A 16,107-nucleotide genomic window follows, 5' to 3' on the forward strand; every position below is an offset into this window, starting at 1 on the left:
TATCCAAAGGATAGGGGATAAGATGTCAGATCGCCGCGGTCCCGCTGCTGGGGACCCCCGGGATCCCCGCTGCAGCACCGCGCTATCATTACAGCACAGAGCGAGTTCGCTCTGTGCGTAATAACGGGCGATACAGGGGACGGAGCAGCGTGACGTCATGACGCCGCCCCTCGTGACATCACGGCCCGTCCCCTTAATGCAAGTCTATGGGAGGGGGCGTGATGACCGCTACGCCCCCTCCCATAGACTTGTATTGAAAGGGGCGGGCTGTGACATCACGAGGGGCGGAGCTGTGACGTAACGATGCTCTGGCCCCTGTACCGCCCATCATTACGTGCAGAGCGAACTCGCTCTGTGCTGCAATGATAGTGCGGTGCCGCAGCGGGGATCCCAGGGGTCCCCAGCAGCGGGACCATGGCGATCTGACATCTTATCCCCTATCCTTTGGATAGGGGATAAGATGTCTAGGGGCGGAATACCCCTTTAACCCCTTAAGGACTCAGGGTTTTTCCGTTTTTGCACTTTCGTTTTTTCCTCCTTACCTTTTAAAAATCATAACCCTTTCAATTTTCCACCTAAAAATCCATATTATGGCTTATTTTTTGCGTCGCCAATTCTACTTTGCAGTGACATTAGTCATTTTACCCAAAAATGCACGGCGAAACGGAAAAAAAAATCATTGTGCGACAAAATCGAAAAAAAAACGCCATTTTGTAACTTTTGGGGGCTTTCGTTTCTACGCAGTGCATATTTCGGTAAAAATTACACCTTATCATTATTCTGTAGGTCCATACGGTTAAAATGATACCCTACTTATATAGGTTTGATTTTGTCGCACTTCTGGAAAAAATCATAACTACATGCAGGAAAATTTATACGTTTAAAAATGTCATCTTCTGACCCCTATAACTTTTTTATTTTTCCATGTATGGGGTGGTATGAGGACTCATTTTTTGCGCCGTGATCTGAAGTTTTTATCGGTATGATTTTTGTTTTGATCGGACTTTTTGATCACTTTTTATTCATTTTTTAATGATATAAAAAGTGACCAAAATACGCTTTTTTGGACTTTGGAATTTTTTTGCGCGTACGCCATTGACCGTACGGCTTAATTAATGATATATTTTTATAGTTCGGACATTTACGCACGCGGCGATACCACATATGTTTATTTTTTATTTTTTTTACACTGTTTTATTTTTTTATGGGAAAAGGGGGGTGATTCAAACTTTTATTAGGGAAGGGGTTAAATGACCTTTATTAACACTTTTTTTTAACATTTTTTTTGCAGTGTTATAGGTCCCATAGGGACCTATAACACTGCACACACTGATCTCTAATGCTGATCACTGGCGTGCATTAACACGCCTGTGATCAGCATTATCGGCGCTTGACTGCTCCTGCCTGGATCTCAGGCACGGAGCAGTCATTCGTCGATCGGACACCGGGGAGGCAGGTAAGAGCCCTCCCGGTGTCCGATCAGCTGTTCGGGACGCCGCGATTTCACCGCGGCGGTCCCGAACAGCCCGACTGAGCAGCCGGGTCACTTTCACTTTCACTTTAGAAGCGGCGGTCAGCTTTGACCGCCGCTTCTAAAGGGTTAATACCGCACATCGCCGCGATCGGCGATGTGTGGTATTAGCCGCGGGTCCCGGCCGTTGATTAGCGCCGGGACCCACGCGATATGATGCGGGATCGCGGCGCGATCCCGCTTCATATCGCGGGAGCCGGCGCAGGACGTAAATATACGTCCTGCGTCGTTAAGGGGTTAATGATACAAGCATTGCATTTATCAGTCGAAGGAGATCCCTACAATGTGCTCAGTTTTTAAAACATATAAAAAATGCAAACGTGTGTGCAGCTCACAAAACCAAAATCCAAGGATATGCTTGGTTATATGCCAAAACCCAACGGCCAGAAGTAAAATATAAAAGGAAAATTTTATAACCAATCCTTCAAGGATTTTACCCTAAAAAAGGTACATAATTATATTCAAATCAATATTATAGGAATGCTTCAATGAATAATTAATGGTTTTTATTAAACATTTATAAAACAGTATAGTAAAAATTATATAATCCTGGCACAGATATATAATAAAAAGGTGAACATCCCCTGGGCCCTAGTGGTGTTGATCACCATACAACTTTTAGACTCTGGCAGCCATATAGTTTATGCTAAAGATTGCTAAATGTTCCGGTCTGGAAAGAAATGTAACAGTCCTTTTCAATGTAACTAGTACAAAAAGTCTTTGCAATATGATGTAACAAATAAAGTCTCTGTAATAGATGTTATATTGGATAATGTAACATATGTATTGTTACTTATTACAGTCTTTAGACTGTTACAGTCTTTTATCTAAGCCAAATAGAACACTGCTGGTACAGTGTGTCTCACCCGCTCCCGGCAGATGATATCCTCTCCGCTCATCACACGCCGGCGGCGTGGCGGCACAGGGCGGTAGTTGCTGCAAAGATGTACTTATGTAGGGGTATGTTTGGCACAGTAGCCTCCGTGTTGCTCCTGTGTTGGTGCTGCAGGACGGACCCAGCGCTGGCGTCCCTCGTGGTGGATGTAGTGGAGTCTTAGGGCGGGTGGATGAATGGATCTCTCCCAGTGGGTTCCGGCCGAAGCAAAAGCACAGTGAAGATCCGGACCAGACCGTAGCTACAATGGTTTGCCGATTTCAATGGGTCACAAGTATCGGTGCCAGGTTAACACCATAAATATATTGCAAGGTGCGGTTCTGGATAAAAAAAAAATTCCTAGACGCGTTTCAGGGTTCTTTTGCCATACATCGCATGACCCTTTATTCAGTAGGAACAAATGTATAATGAAACTTATCCTATAGATCATTTTTATACAGTGGTTCACATTTTGATCTAATTCATTAAAAGTCAGAACTAATATCTGGCCTGGATTACATATCTAAATTGCATTGTGATCTTAAAACAATGGCTATAGTCCAATTCACACTGGGCCAAAGCATTTTTATAACCTAATTCACATATACATACAAATTCATACAAATTAGAACGAGCAGTTCAGCAGCAACCTTATTGGATTTCTATAGACGTGGACTTATAAGAAATATAAAATAACATAAATCTATAAACTCAAAATACGTGATCATAAACTGTTGACTTTAATTAGAAAAATCACATCCATGTGAATAGATGCAGAAACTGTGTGTTTGTCAAAAAAATTATAATAATAAAATAAAAATAAAAATGGATACACTAATAATATAAATATATATTCGAATTATTGTTAGAGTAATCTGGTATAAGGATGATAATAATACATTCTAAAAACGATATACTTATAGAAAAAACAATACTAAATATATATATATATATATATATATATATATATATATATATATATATACATATATATATATATATATATATATATATATATATATATATACATATAAACAATGAATTAAATTAAAATTAAATTAATTGAAGTATAAAAAATATAAAGAAATAGCAGCAAGATGGGCAATATATAACATATTGGGGATGAAGACTGATTTCGTGTGAAAAAGAGAGAGGTTGAGTGGCCACCAGTGGGCGCCTCAAATATCATATACAGAGGCGCGCAATGGTCGCGACGCAAACCCTCTCAAAGGAAACCAAATAATTCTAAACTGGGATTAAGACCATTGGGTTCCAAAATGCCAAACTCCAAGATCTTCTTACTTTCGGCTTTTGACATTTGGATCATATAACTTCCACCTCTCCAGTTTGGTTTGACAGTTTGGAAACCTATATATGTTAAACTTGATGGATCTTTGTTGTGGTATTTAGTAAAATGTACTGAAAAGGGATGTTTTTGGTCTCCTTTTTTGATGTTATTAATATGCTCAGCAATTCTCATTTTAAGTGGTCTCTTCGTTCTACCAACATATTGTTTATTACAACCACATTTCAGTATATATTGTTACATTATTGACTGTTACATTTCTTTCCAGACCGGAACATTTAGCAATCTTTATCATAAACTATATGGCTGCCAGAGTCAAAAAGTTGTATGGTGATCAACACCACTAGGGCCCAGGGGATGTTCACCTTTTTATTATATATCTGTGCCAGAATGATATAATTTTTACTATACTGTTTTATAAATGTTTAATAAAAACATTAATTATTAATTGAAGCATTCCTATAATATTGATTTGAATACCATTGTGTACCTTTTTTTAGGGTAAAATCCTTGAAGGATTGGTTATAAAATTTTCCTTTCAGTTTTTAAAACAGTTTTAAAAAAAGACAAATATTCGTAATAGCGAATTTTTAGCGCGGAATTCGTAATATTCATGAATTCGCGAATATATACAATATTCGCTGCGAATATTCGAAATGCAAATATTTGTGAGCAACACTAATCCCAATGTGCCAATGTTAACATGACAGGTGAATGCATTGCATTTTTTTTTTTTAAAGAGGCCTGTGAAAAATTTAAGAAGCGATCTGATTGGTTGCTATGGGCAACTGCACCAGTTTTCCTCTGCACAGGTTTTGATTAATCGCCCCCATTGTTTTTTGAACAGTGTTTTTAGCTATAAACAGAATTTGCTTGCTTTTGTTCTCTTTTTAGCCATTTCTGACTCAAAATGAGGCTCAAAAAATGGTGGGTGAACGTAGCCTTAGGGCTCCATAAAGAGACATTGTAAGGTTGTGTTCACACATTTCTTTAACCCGTCACGGTACCACTGCATTTTTTTTTGAACAACCAATATCACTGTAAAAACTATTTTTTTTTCTTTACTGTGATTATGCCATTGACGGCATAAATGCAAATTTTTTTTACCATGATTTCAGCGAATTATGGGCAGCGGTACAGAAATGCAGTTGCGTAACGTGCGAACACAGTCTTAGGGCAGCCTTAGCCACAAATCCTAAAATAAAAAAATATTATACAGGACATATATTAAAGGTGCACTCCGGTGGAAAACAATTTTATTTATTTTTTCAGCTTGTGGCAACTGGTGCCAGAAAGTTAAAACGATTTGCAAATTACTTCTATTAAAAAATCTTAATCCTTCTAGCACTTATTATCTGCTGAATACTAAGAGGAAATTATTTTCTTTTTGAAAAACAGAGCTCTCTGCTGACATTACGAGCACAGTGCTCTCTGCTGACATCTCTGTCCATTTTAGGAACTGTCCAGTGCAGCATATGTTTGCTATGGGCATTTTCTTCTACTCTGGACAGTTCTTAAAATGGACAGAGATGTCAGCAGAGAGCACTGTGGTCAAGATGTCAGCAGAGAGCTCTGTGTTCCAAAAAGAGAAGAATTGCCTCTGTAGTATTCAGCAGCTAATAAGTACTGGAAGGATTAAGATTTTTTAATAGAAGTAATTTACAAATCTGTTTAACTTTCTGGCACCAGTTGATTAAAAAAAAAAAAAAAAAAAGTTTTCCACCGGAGAACCCCTTTAACCTGTTAAGGACCCATGACATGCGCGTACGTGACGAGTCCGCTCCCGATCTATAATGCCGGGACCCGTGGCTAACAACGCGCGGCATTGATCGTGGTGCCGCGCACTATTAACCCTTTAGACGCGGCGTTCAAAGTTGAACGCTGCATCTAAAGTGAAAGTGAAAGAGTGCTGGTTAGCTCAGGGAGCTGTTCTGGATAGCCGCGGTGAAATCGCGGCATCCCGAACAGCTTACAGGACAGCAGGAGGGTCCCTACCTGCCTCCTTGCTGTCCGATTGCCGAATGACTGCTCAGTGCCTGAGATCCAGGCATGAGCAGTCAAGCGGCAGAATCATAGATCAGTGGTTTCTTATGAGAAACCACTGATCAATGTAAAAGATCAGTGTGTGCAGTGTTATAGGTCCCTATGGGAGTTATAACACTGCAAAAAAAAAAGTGAAAAAAAGTGAATAAAGATCATTTAACTCCTTCCCTATTAAAAGTTTGAATCACCCCCCTTTTCCCATAAAAAAAAAACTGTGTAAATAAAAATAAAAATAAACATATGTGGTATCGCCTTGTGCGGAAATGTCCAAATTCTAAAAATATATTGTTAATTAAACCGCACGGTCAATGGTGTACACGTAAAAAAATTCCAAAGTCCAAAATAGTGTATTTTTGGTCACTTTTTATATCATGAAAAAATGACCAGGGGGTTTTCCGTTTTTGCACTTTCATTTTTTCCTCCTTACCTTAAAAAATCATAACTCTTTCAATTTTGAACCTAAAAATCCATATGATGGCTTATTTTTTGTGGCACCAATTATAATGAATTCTAATTTGTAATTACATCAGTCATTTTACCCAAAAATTTACGGTGAAACGGAAAAAAAAATCATTGTGAGACAAAATAAAAAAAACACCATTTTGTAAATTTTGGGGGCTTCTGTTTCTACGCAGTGCATATTTCGGTAAAAATTACACATTCAATTTATTCTGTAGGTCCATACGATTAAAATGATACCCTACTTATATCGGTTGGATTTTGTCTTACTTCTGAAAAAAATCATAACTACATGCAGGAAAATATATACGTTTAAAATTGTCACATTCTGACCCCTATAACTTTTTCTGCGTATGGGGCGGTATGAGGGCTCATTTTTTGCGCAGTGATCTGAAGTTTTTAGCGGTACCATTTTTGTATTGATCAGACTTGTTGATCGCTTTTTATTCATTTTTTCATGATATAAAAAGTGACCAAAAATACACTATTTTGGACTTTGGAATTTTTTTGCGTGTACGCCATTGACCGTGCGGTTTAATTAAAAATATATTTTTATAATTCGGACATTTTCGCAAAAAGGGGGGTGATTCAAACTTTTAATAGGAGAGGTGTTAAATGATCTTTATTCACCTTTTTTTCACTTTTTTTTGCAGTGTTATAGCTCCCATAGGGACCTATAACACTGCACACACTGATATTTTACATTGATCAGTGGTTTCTCATAGGAAACCAGTGATCAATGATTCTGCCGCTTGACTGCTCATGCCTGGATCTCAGGCACTGAGCAGTCATTCGGACACCAGGAGGCAAGGTAGGAGACCTTCCTCTTGTCCCACAGCTGTTCGGGATGCCACAATTTTGCCGCGGACATCCCGAACAGCCCCCTTAGCTAACCGACAGTGATTTACTTTCACTTTAGATGCGGCGTTCAACTTTCAACGCCACGTCTAAAGGGTTTATAGCGCACGGCACCGCGATCATTGGCCCACGTTATTAGCCACGGGTCCCGGCCCCGCATTATAGAAAGGGAAAGGACTCAGGACGTACCTGTACGTCCTTGGTCCTTAAGTGGTTAAAGGGGTACTCTCATGGAGAACTTCTTTTTTTTTTTTTTTTATCAACTGGTGCCAGAAAGTTAAACAGATTTGTAAATCACTTCTATTAAAAAATCTTAATCCTTCCAGTACTTTTTAGGGGCTGTATACTAAAGAGAAATCCAAAAAAAAAAAAAATGCATTTCCTCTGATGTCATGACCACAGTGCTCTCTGCTGACCTCTGCTGGCCATTTCATGAACTGTCCAGAGCAGGAAAAAATCCCCAGAGCAAACATATGCTGCTCTGGACAGTTCCTAAAATGGTCAGCAGAGGTCAGCAGAGAGCACTGTGGTCATGACATCACAGGAAATGCATTTCTTTCTTGGATTTCTCTTTAGTATACAGACCCTAAAAAGTACTGGAAGGATTAAGATTTTTTTTTATAGAAGTGATTTACAAATCTGTTTAACTTCCTGGCACCAGTTGATTAAAAAAAAAAAAAAAAAAGTTTTCCATGGGAGTACTCCTTTAAGTCTGGTAAATACCACAACGCTGGTCAAGTCCAGGCTGACCTTATCCTAGGAGTAATCTACATCTAGACAGGGTTAACCCTTTACATAACCAGCCCAGGGTCCTGTACAGTTCAATACATTGCCTACAGGCCAGGAGAAGAATAATACAGAATATAAAAAAAATTTTAAAAAAAATTAAAAAATGTCACAATTTATATAAACAATGTCACAGACATTACTGGAATTAAAAAAAAAAAAATCTTCCCAACCAATTCCGATTTATTTCAGGCCAACGCCGATGAAGCGTTGTTAGCATAAGATGGGCGCTCAAGCACCGCAGTAATGTACTATGTATTTATTCAGTCATGCTTTCATAGAAAAATCCATATCAATACGTTCCCGCGCCGACGTCTCTCCCCTAATAAACAGCTTATTTTTTTTTTTCCTGCAGCTGAACGCTTCATGTAGAATAATTTGTACTTTTTAAATGCTAAAGTGCTTACTCTATGAAATATTTAAAGCAGGGAGAAATATCTGCATCTTTTTCCATTGTACACTATTTAAAGGGATACTCCGCCCCTAGACTTCTTATCACCTATCTTAAGGATAGGGGTCAAGATGTCTGATCATGGGGGTCCCGCCTCTGGGACCTCCGCGATCTCTGTGCAGCACAAAGTGTTCCTTTAGAAGGCTGGGTGCGGGCGGCCGGGGTCATGACGTCACTGCCACACCCCCTCCCATAGACTTGCATGGTGTGACGTCACAAGGGGCATGGCCATGACATCACGACCCTCCGCCACCCGCTCCAAGCATTCGGAGCAAAATGTTCCGAACACTGGGGAAGCGAAGTACCCCTTTAACGAAGTCTGAAATATGTATTAAAGGGGTACTCCGGTGCTTAGACATCTTATCCCCTATCCAAAGGATAGGGGATAAGATGCCTGATCGCGGGAGTCCCGCCGCTGGGGACCCCCGGGATCTTGCACGCGGCACCGCGTTTTTAATCAGTCCCCGGAGCGTGTTCGCTCCGGGTCTGATTACCGACGACCACACGGCTGACCGTGTGTGACATCACGCCTCCGCCCCAGCGTGACCTCACGCTCCGCCCCTCAATGCAAGCCTACGGGAGGGGGCGTTATAGCTGTCACGCCCCCTCCCATAGGCTTGCATTGAGGGGCGGAGCATGACATCAAAGGGGGCGGAGAGTGAGGCCACACGGGGGTGGAGGCGTGACGTCACACGCCGTCGGCCCTTTGGTCGTCTGTAATCAGACCCGGAGCGAACACGCTTCAGGGACTGATTACAAACGGGGTGCCGCTTGCAAGATCCCGGGGGTCACCAGCGGCGGGACTACCGCGATCAGGAATCTTATCCCCTATCCTTTGGATAGGGGATAAGATGTCTAAGCACCGGAGAACCCCTTTAAGTGTTACCCCATTTGTCGAGTACAGCGCTCTGCTGCCTTGAGAGGCTGACACAATGTTATCCCCAGATTAACTTTTTTTTTGCACCTATTTTGTTTCAGAATATTCGAGTTTACCTGGAAGCTCCCAATAGACATAGAGATACAGATGTAGCAGAGCTGAATTTGTTGTTGACAAATGTGAATGCACCCTAAGCCTAGGTTCATACTATAGAGATTTTTCCTCTTTTGTTCATATATATTTTTTATATTTTTTTTTCTCTTTTCTTTTACCCCTATTATGGAGGAGATTTATCAAAACCTTTGCAAAGAAATAGTTGCCCAGTTGCCCATAGCAACCAATCAGATCGCTTCTTTCATTTTGCAGAGGCCTTGTTTAAAATGAAAGAAGCGATCTGATTGGTTGCTATGGGCAACTCAGCAACTTTCCCTTTGCACAGGTTTTGATAAATCTCCCCCATCGTTTTGGTTTATGTCTTTGTTATCTGTAATATATAAAATTCAATAAAAACAGATTAAATTACGCACAATGGGATCCGCTGCATAGTGCAGACTACATAATTCCAGTTGCGGACATTCTGGTGCTGAAATTCTGCCACTGTAAGAATGATCTTGCTCGTTCTTCCATCTATGGGTACGGCTATCTTATCTGGCCAAACTCGAAATCTCTGGTTGGAATTAGAGATGAGCGAACTTACAGTAAATTTGATTCGTCACGAACTTCTCAGCTCGGCAGTTGATGTATTTCCTGCGTAAATTAGTTCAGCCTTCAGGTGCTCCGGTGGGCTGGAAAAGGTGGATACAGTCCTAGGAAAGAGTCTCCTAGGACTGTATCCACCTTTTCCAGCCCACCGGAGCACAGGAAAGCTGAACTAATTTATGCAGGAAAAGTCATCAACTGCCGAGCCGAGAAGTTTGTGACGAATCGAATTTACTGTAAGTTCGCTCATCTCTAATTGGAATCTTTCGGCTGGAGATTCTATAGTGTGAACCTAGCCTGAGGATATGTTCACACACATTAAAAAATAAATAAATAAAAAAACTACATCTGTATTTAATCTACAGTCATGTTTAGGTATGGTCCCCTTCACACTACGGAATATCCTGGCAGGTATTCCGTAGGCAGTGTCCGCCACCATTATCAATTACCGCCATGATTGCGTGGACATGGCCTATCCCCCTTGACAGCAATACAGTCCAAGTGAATTACGTGAACATGCTAATTCTTATCGGAATCCAGAATTTCCATAGCGAAAAGTCCCCCACGCAGATTTCGCTGTGTATGTACAGTGCGGCAGAATCCCATTGAAAGCAATGGGAAGCTGCTACACTGGAATTTCCAAGAGGAATTTCTCCACTTCTCCATCATTCTGTAGTGTGAATGGGCCCTTTTTTCTTTCATGTGTGAACATACTCTAAGGGTGCGTTCACACTATGGAATTCCCGCGGAATTCCAGGGGCGGAACTCCGCGGTGTGAACTTAACATTAGTGTGAATGGGTCTCCGTGAGACCCATTCACACTGCGGAATTTCAGTGGCGGACAATTCCGCCGCTGAAATTGTTCCGTGCGGAGGATTCTTTGCGCGGATTCCGCACGCACTGCATAGCCGTCAGTGGTGACGGATCAGTGCCCCGCAGCCCTAGCGCCGAAGCACGGTCGGCGGCAGCCGCCAGGCGGAATCTCAACTCGATTCCGCAGTGTGAACGCACCCTTAGATTGTATATTTGTAAGCAAGGGCGTAGCTATAGAGGTAGCAGTCGCACCGGGGGCCTTGGTGCCTAAGAGAGCCCAAAGCACATCTGCTCCATAAGAGAGCAGTACAGTGGTCCCTCAACATACGATGGTAATCCGTTCCAAATGGACCATCGTTTGTTGAAACCATCGTATGTTGAGGGATCCATGCAATGTAAAGTATAGGACAGTGGTCTACAACCTGTGGACCACCAGATGTTACAAAACTACAATACCCAGCATGCCCGGACAGCCAATGGCTGTCCGGGCATGCTGGGAGTTGTAGTTTTGCAACATCTGGAGGTCCGCAGGTTGAAGACCACTGGTAGAGGAAGTTGTAATCACCTGTCCCCGCCGCTCCGGACCGTCACCGCTCGTCACCGCTGCCCTGGATGTCGCCTTCCATCGCTGTCACCGCGTCCCCGGGGTGTCCCCGACGCTCCGGCAAGGCCTCTGCTTCCCCGGCATCTTCTCTCTCCGTCGCCGCCATCATTTCGTTACGCACGCCGCTCCTAATGGATGACGGGACGGTGTGCGAGCAACGTGATGACGACGATGAAGAGCGCCGACGATGCAGAGAATCCCGAAGAGGACGCGCCGGAGCCCCGAGGACAGGTAAGTGATCGTCAGCGGACCACACGGGGCACCTTAAACGGCTATCCGGTGGCAGCTGAAGCAGTCTGCGCTGCCGGATAGCCGTTTATGCGATGGCCCCGACATACAAAAGCATCGTATGTTGCCTCTGAGAGGCCATTGTATGTTAAAATGATCGTATGTCGGGGCCATCGTAGGTCGGGGGTCACTGTATTATTATTGGCATTTGGGGCCCTGTTGCAGATCTTGCATTGGGGCCCAGAAGTTACACGCTACGCCTCTGTTTGTAGAATTGTTCTATGCACCACAGCTTCTATTTCCCTACATTTTCTGGTGCCCTGGCTTCACTCTACTGTACAGGACCATGGATTCTTAAATACCTCCCATGGACTATCGCAGAATAAATGGTGCAATTCCAAATCACCATCCGATTTCAAGACACTTTTACTGAAATGGATCCGAAATGAATCTCTGGCGCTGGAGCCTCATTAGTTAATATTTCACCTTCTCGTCAATATTTAATAGAGTTTTTTTTTTTTTTTCTTTAATGCGCAATTCCATGGGGTCTTTTAAGAAAGCATCTTTTATCATAATTCTTTGTGTGCGTAAAATCATTCAATTACTAGTCGGTTCCCATTAAATTGTCTTTTATGATGTAATTGTAGCAAAGGGAAAGATGATCGGCCATTAAAAATGATGATTGAACAGTGATTTCTTTTAATTGAAATGGATAAGAAAAAAAAAAGGTCCTTGGAGATGTTTGGTTGTAAAGTTGAAGAATCCTGCTGGAAGCCCTTGAAGTGGTAGAGAGAGAATTATCTGGTTTCGCTTTTATGGTCCTACAGCTTTTTTATTTTTTTTAATTCCAAAATTTTTATTTTTTATTTTATAAAATAAAAATACATCATTACATGACACAAATAAATATACAAGTAATCCTAAAAAACAAAAACTCTCCCCTTACCCTCCTACCCCTCCCTTCCCCCACCCACTACCAGCTAAGCTACCTCCTCCCATTTCTTCCATTCCTTTTCTATTTTCGGGCCCAGTTTTCTCCCTCTATAATAAATATCCTCAAATCTTCTCATTTGTTCTACTTCTCTCTGCCATTCAGCACAGTTTGGACCCTCGGGTGCAAACCATCTCCTAAGAATAAATATTCTGGCTAAACCAAAAACTTTAAGAATAACACTGTTCTTCTCCTGCTCCCTTAGCCCCATCCCCAAAACCGCAGTTTTAATATGGTCCTACAGCTTTAAAATAGAGTCAGTGCTGGACGCCACTGGGATAACTGGAACCTGGAAAAACGACACATGCTTGTTAAAAAAAAAAAATGAAAAAATGCATTGTCTATGATTTGGGTCTGATATCCAAATAAAGGGGTATTCTACAATGAGATTTTATTTTTTATTTCTATAAAGCTATCACCTATGCATATATATAACTTACTAATATAGTGTTGTTACAAATTGTACTGTCTTCAGCATATTTTTCCTTCATTCAACCCTGACAGGAAGTTATGTAGTCCTCTCATTGTCAGTGTGGTGTTGTCTTAGCAGCTCCATGGCTCCTCCATCTCTCCTGAGACCACACATCACCCTCTGCTCAAGCACCACCTCCTGAGTGATGACATCACTTCTGACCAGCCCATATAGCGGGGTTTCCCCAACCAGGGTGCCTCCAGCTGTTGCAAAACTACAACTCCCAGCATGCCTGGACAGCCTTTGGCTGTCCAGGCATGCTGAGAGTTGTAGTATTGTAACAGCTGGAGACACACTGTCTGGAAAACACTTCCCTACAGCTACATTTCCACTCCCTGTCATATATACTTATAGAGAAAGAGTTATTAAAACCTGTGTAAAGGAAGAGTGGTGCAGTTGCAAATAGCAACCAATCGGAGTGCTTTTTTTTTTTTCATTTTCCACAGGCCTCTTTAAAAATGAAAGAAGCAATCTGATTGGTTGCTATAGGCAACTGCTACACTCTTCATTTACCCAGGTTTTGATAAATCTCCTCCAGAATCTTTATTGGGACATTTAGGAAGAATGAGGTTTGTTTATAGCATGTCATGTCATGTGATGAGTAAGGAGGAGCAGACAGGGATGGAATGCAGCAGCTGTGTGGAGAGAGAGGCTGCTCTGTAATGCAATGTTCTGCAACAACTCTGGGTGGGGTATGGGCAGGAGTGTTGTAAGAGGGGAGTGAGCTGAGGAAAACCATAGCATTCTGGGAATTGTAGTACTATCAACTGCTTAAAGGGGTACTACGGTTGAAAACTTATATATATATATATATATATATATATATATATATATATATATATAAATCAACTAATGCCAGAAAGTTAAACAAATTAGTAAATTACTTCTATTAAAAAATCTTAATCCTTCTAGTACTTAGCTTCTGAATAATACAGAGACAATTATATTCTTTTTGGAACACAGAGCTCTCTGCTGACATGACCACAGTGCTCTTTGCTGACACCTCTGTCCATTTTAAGAACTGTCCAGAGTAGAAGAAAAGCCCCATAGCAAACATATGCTGCTCTGGACAGTTCCTAAAATGGACAATGATGTCAGCAGAGAGCACTGTGGTCATGATGTCAGCAGAGAGCTCTGTGCTCCAAAAAGAAAAGAATTTCCTCTGTAGTATTCAGCAGCTAATCAGTACTAGACGGATTAAGATTGTTTAATAGAAGTAATTTACAAATCTGTTTAACTTTCTGGCACCAGTTGATTTAAAAAAATAAAAATAAGTTTTCCACCGGAGTACCCCTTTAACAAGGAAACACAGTGGGGGAGATTTATCAAAACCTGTCCAAAGGAAAAATTGCAGAGTTACCCATAGCAACCAATCAGATTGCTTCTTTCATTTTTGAAAAGGCCTCTGAAAAATGAAAGAAGTGATCTGATTGGTTGCTATGGGCAACTAAGCAACTTTTCCTCTGGACAGGTTTTGTTAAATCTCCCCCAGAACAAATAGGTTTATGGTGGTTACAGAACTGGGGCAGACCAGTAAGCAATGCTATATGTTTATTTTTTCTATTTTAATGTTTCCCTGACATTAGAGTACTCCTTTAGGGTAGGGTCACACGGACTGATCCGCAGCGTACTTGACGATGTGGATCTGCCAACCATTGAGCTTACAGTGTGCCTCCAGCTGTGCCTGCTTGTAGCAGCTCGCCTGTTCCCCCGACTCGCATCATCACGGCTCGAACATTGCAGTGTGTCTGCTCATAGCGGCGGTTCACCGCTACAAGCAGGTACAGCTGGGGGCGCACTGGAGGGTCCATCGCCGGTGGATCCACTGTGTAAAATATGCTGCGGATCCATCTGTGTGACCCTACCCTTAAATGGACACTCTCATTAAAACTAATTTTTGTTTTGCACTCCTTATGGTAAATAAAAAATATTTCTAATATACTTTGTTTAAAATAAAAGTTTTCTATATTTTATTTGTGCTTAAAAAGGCTCAAGAGCACATTTTCCCCCATCTTTTACACAGACTTAGGACCAAAGCCCAAGCACAGGAAGTGCAGCCTGGAGTGCTGAGGGGGGGGGGTCCAACCAACAGCATATGGCAGTTACGTGTGAGAGGAGCTATGATTGGATGAGACACACCCCCTTAGCACTCCAGGATGCACTTTCTGTGTTTGGACCTCGGTCTAAAGTCTGTGTATGAGATGGGGGAAAATGTGCTCTTGAGCTTTTTTAAAGGGGTACTCCGGCGCTTAGACATCTTATCCCCTATCGCGGCGATCCCACCGCTGGGGACCCCCGTGATCTTGCACGCCGCACCCCATTTAAAATCAGTCCCTGGAGCATGTTCGTTCCGGGTCTGATTATTGTCGATCACGGGGCCGGAGCGTTGTGATGTCAAGACTCCGCCCCGTGGGAAGTCACGCTCTGCCCCCCTCAATGCAAGCCTATGGGAGGGGGCGTGACAGCCGGCCCCGTGATCGACAATAATCAGACCCGGAGCAAACACGCTCCGGGGACTGATTTTAAACAGGGTGCAGTGTGCAAGATCACGGGGGTCCCCAGCGCCAGCGGCAGGACCCCCATGATCAGGCATCTTATCCCCTATCCTTTGGATAGGGGATAAGATGTCAAAGCACCGGAGTAACCCTTTAAGCACAAATAAAACATAGAAAACTTCATTTTTTTTAAACAAAGTATATTAGAAATGTTTTATTTACCATAAGGAGTGCAATAGCAAAAAAATTACTTTTAGTGAGAGTTACCCTTTAACCCCTTAAGGACGCAGGACGTAAATGTACGTCCTGGTGAGGTGGTACTTAACGCACCAGGACGTACATTTACGTCCTAAGCATAACCGCGGGCATCGGAGCGATGCCCGTGTCATGCGCGGCTGATCCCGGCTGCTGATCGCAGCCAGGGACCCGTCGGCAATGGCCGACGCCCGCGATCTCGCGGGCGTCCGCCATTAACCCCTCAGGTGCCGGGATCAATACAGATCCCGGCATCTGCGGCAGTTCGCGATTTAAATGAACGATCGGATCGCCCGCAGCGCTGCTGCGGGGATCCGATCATTCATAACGCCACACGGAGGTCCCCTCTCCTTCCTCCGTGCGGC

The 16,107-nt window shown here is 42.4% G+C and overlaps 1 protein-coding gene and 1 long non-coding RNA gene across 2 annotated transcripts in view; one reads left to right on the top strand and one right to left on the bottom strand.

Annotated features, from left to right (window-relative positions):
- LOC130334055 (uncharacterized) overlaps positions 1-9,431 on the bottom strand; it is a 78,563-nt gene extending 69,132 nt beyond the window's left edge. Inside the window, exon 1 of the long non-coding RNA XR_008876031.1 lies at positions 9,302-9,431. This is a non-coding gene — a long non-coding RNA (uncharacterized LOC130334055). The remainder of the gene's footprint in view (positions 1-9,301) is intronic.
- The window catches only part of CTNNA2 (catenin alpha 2), a 2,092,931-nt gene that overhangs the window by 1,213,748 nt on the left and 863,076 nt on the right, over positions 1-16,107 (top strand). The window lies entirely within an intron of this gene.

Source organism: Hyla sarda, chromosome 1 (assembly GCF_029499605.1).
Source record: "Hyla sarda isolate aHylSar1 chromosome 1, aHylSar1.hap1, whole genome shotgun sequence".
Lineage (NCBI taxonomy): Eukaryota > Metazoa > Chordata > Amphibia > Anura > Hylidae > Hyla > Hyla sarda.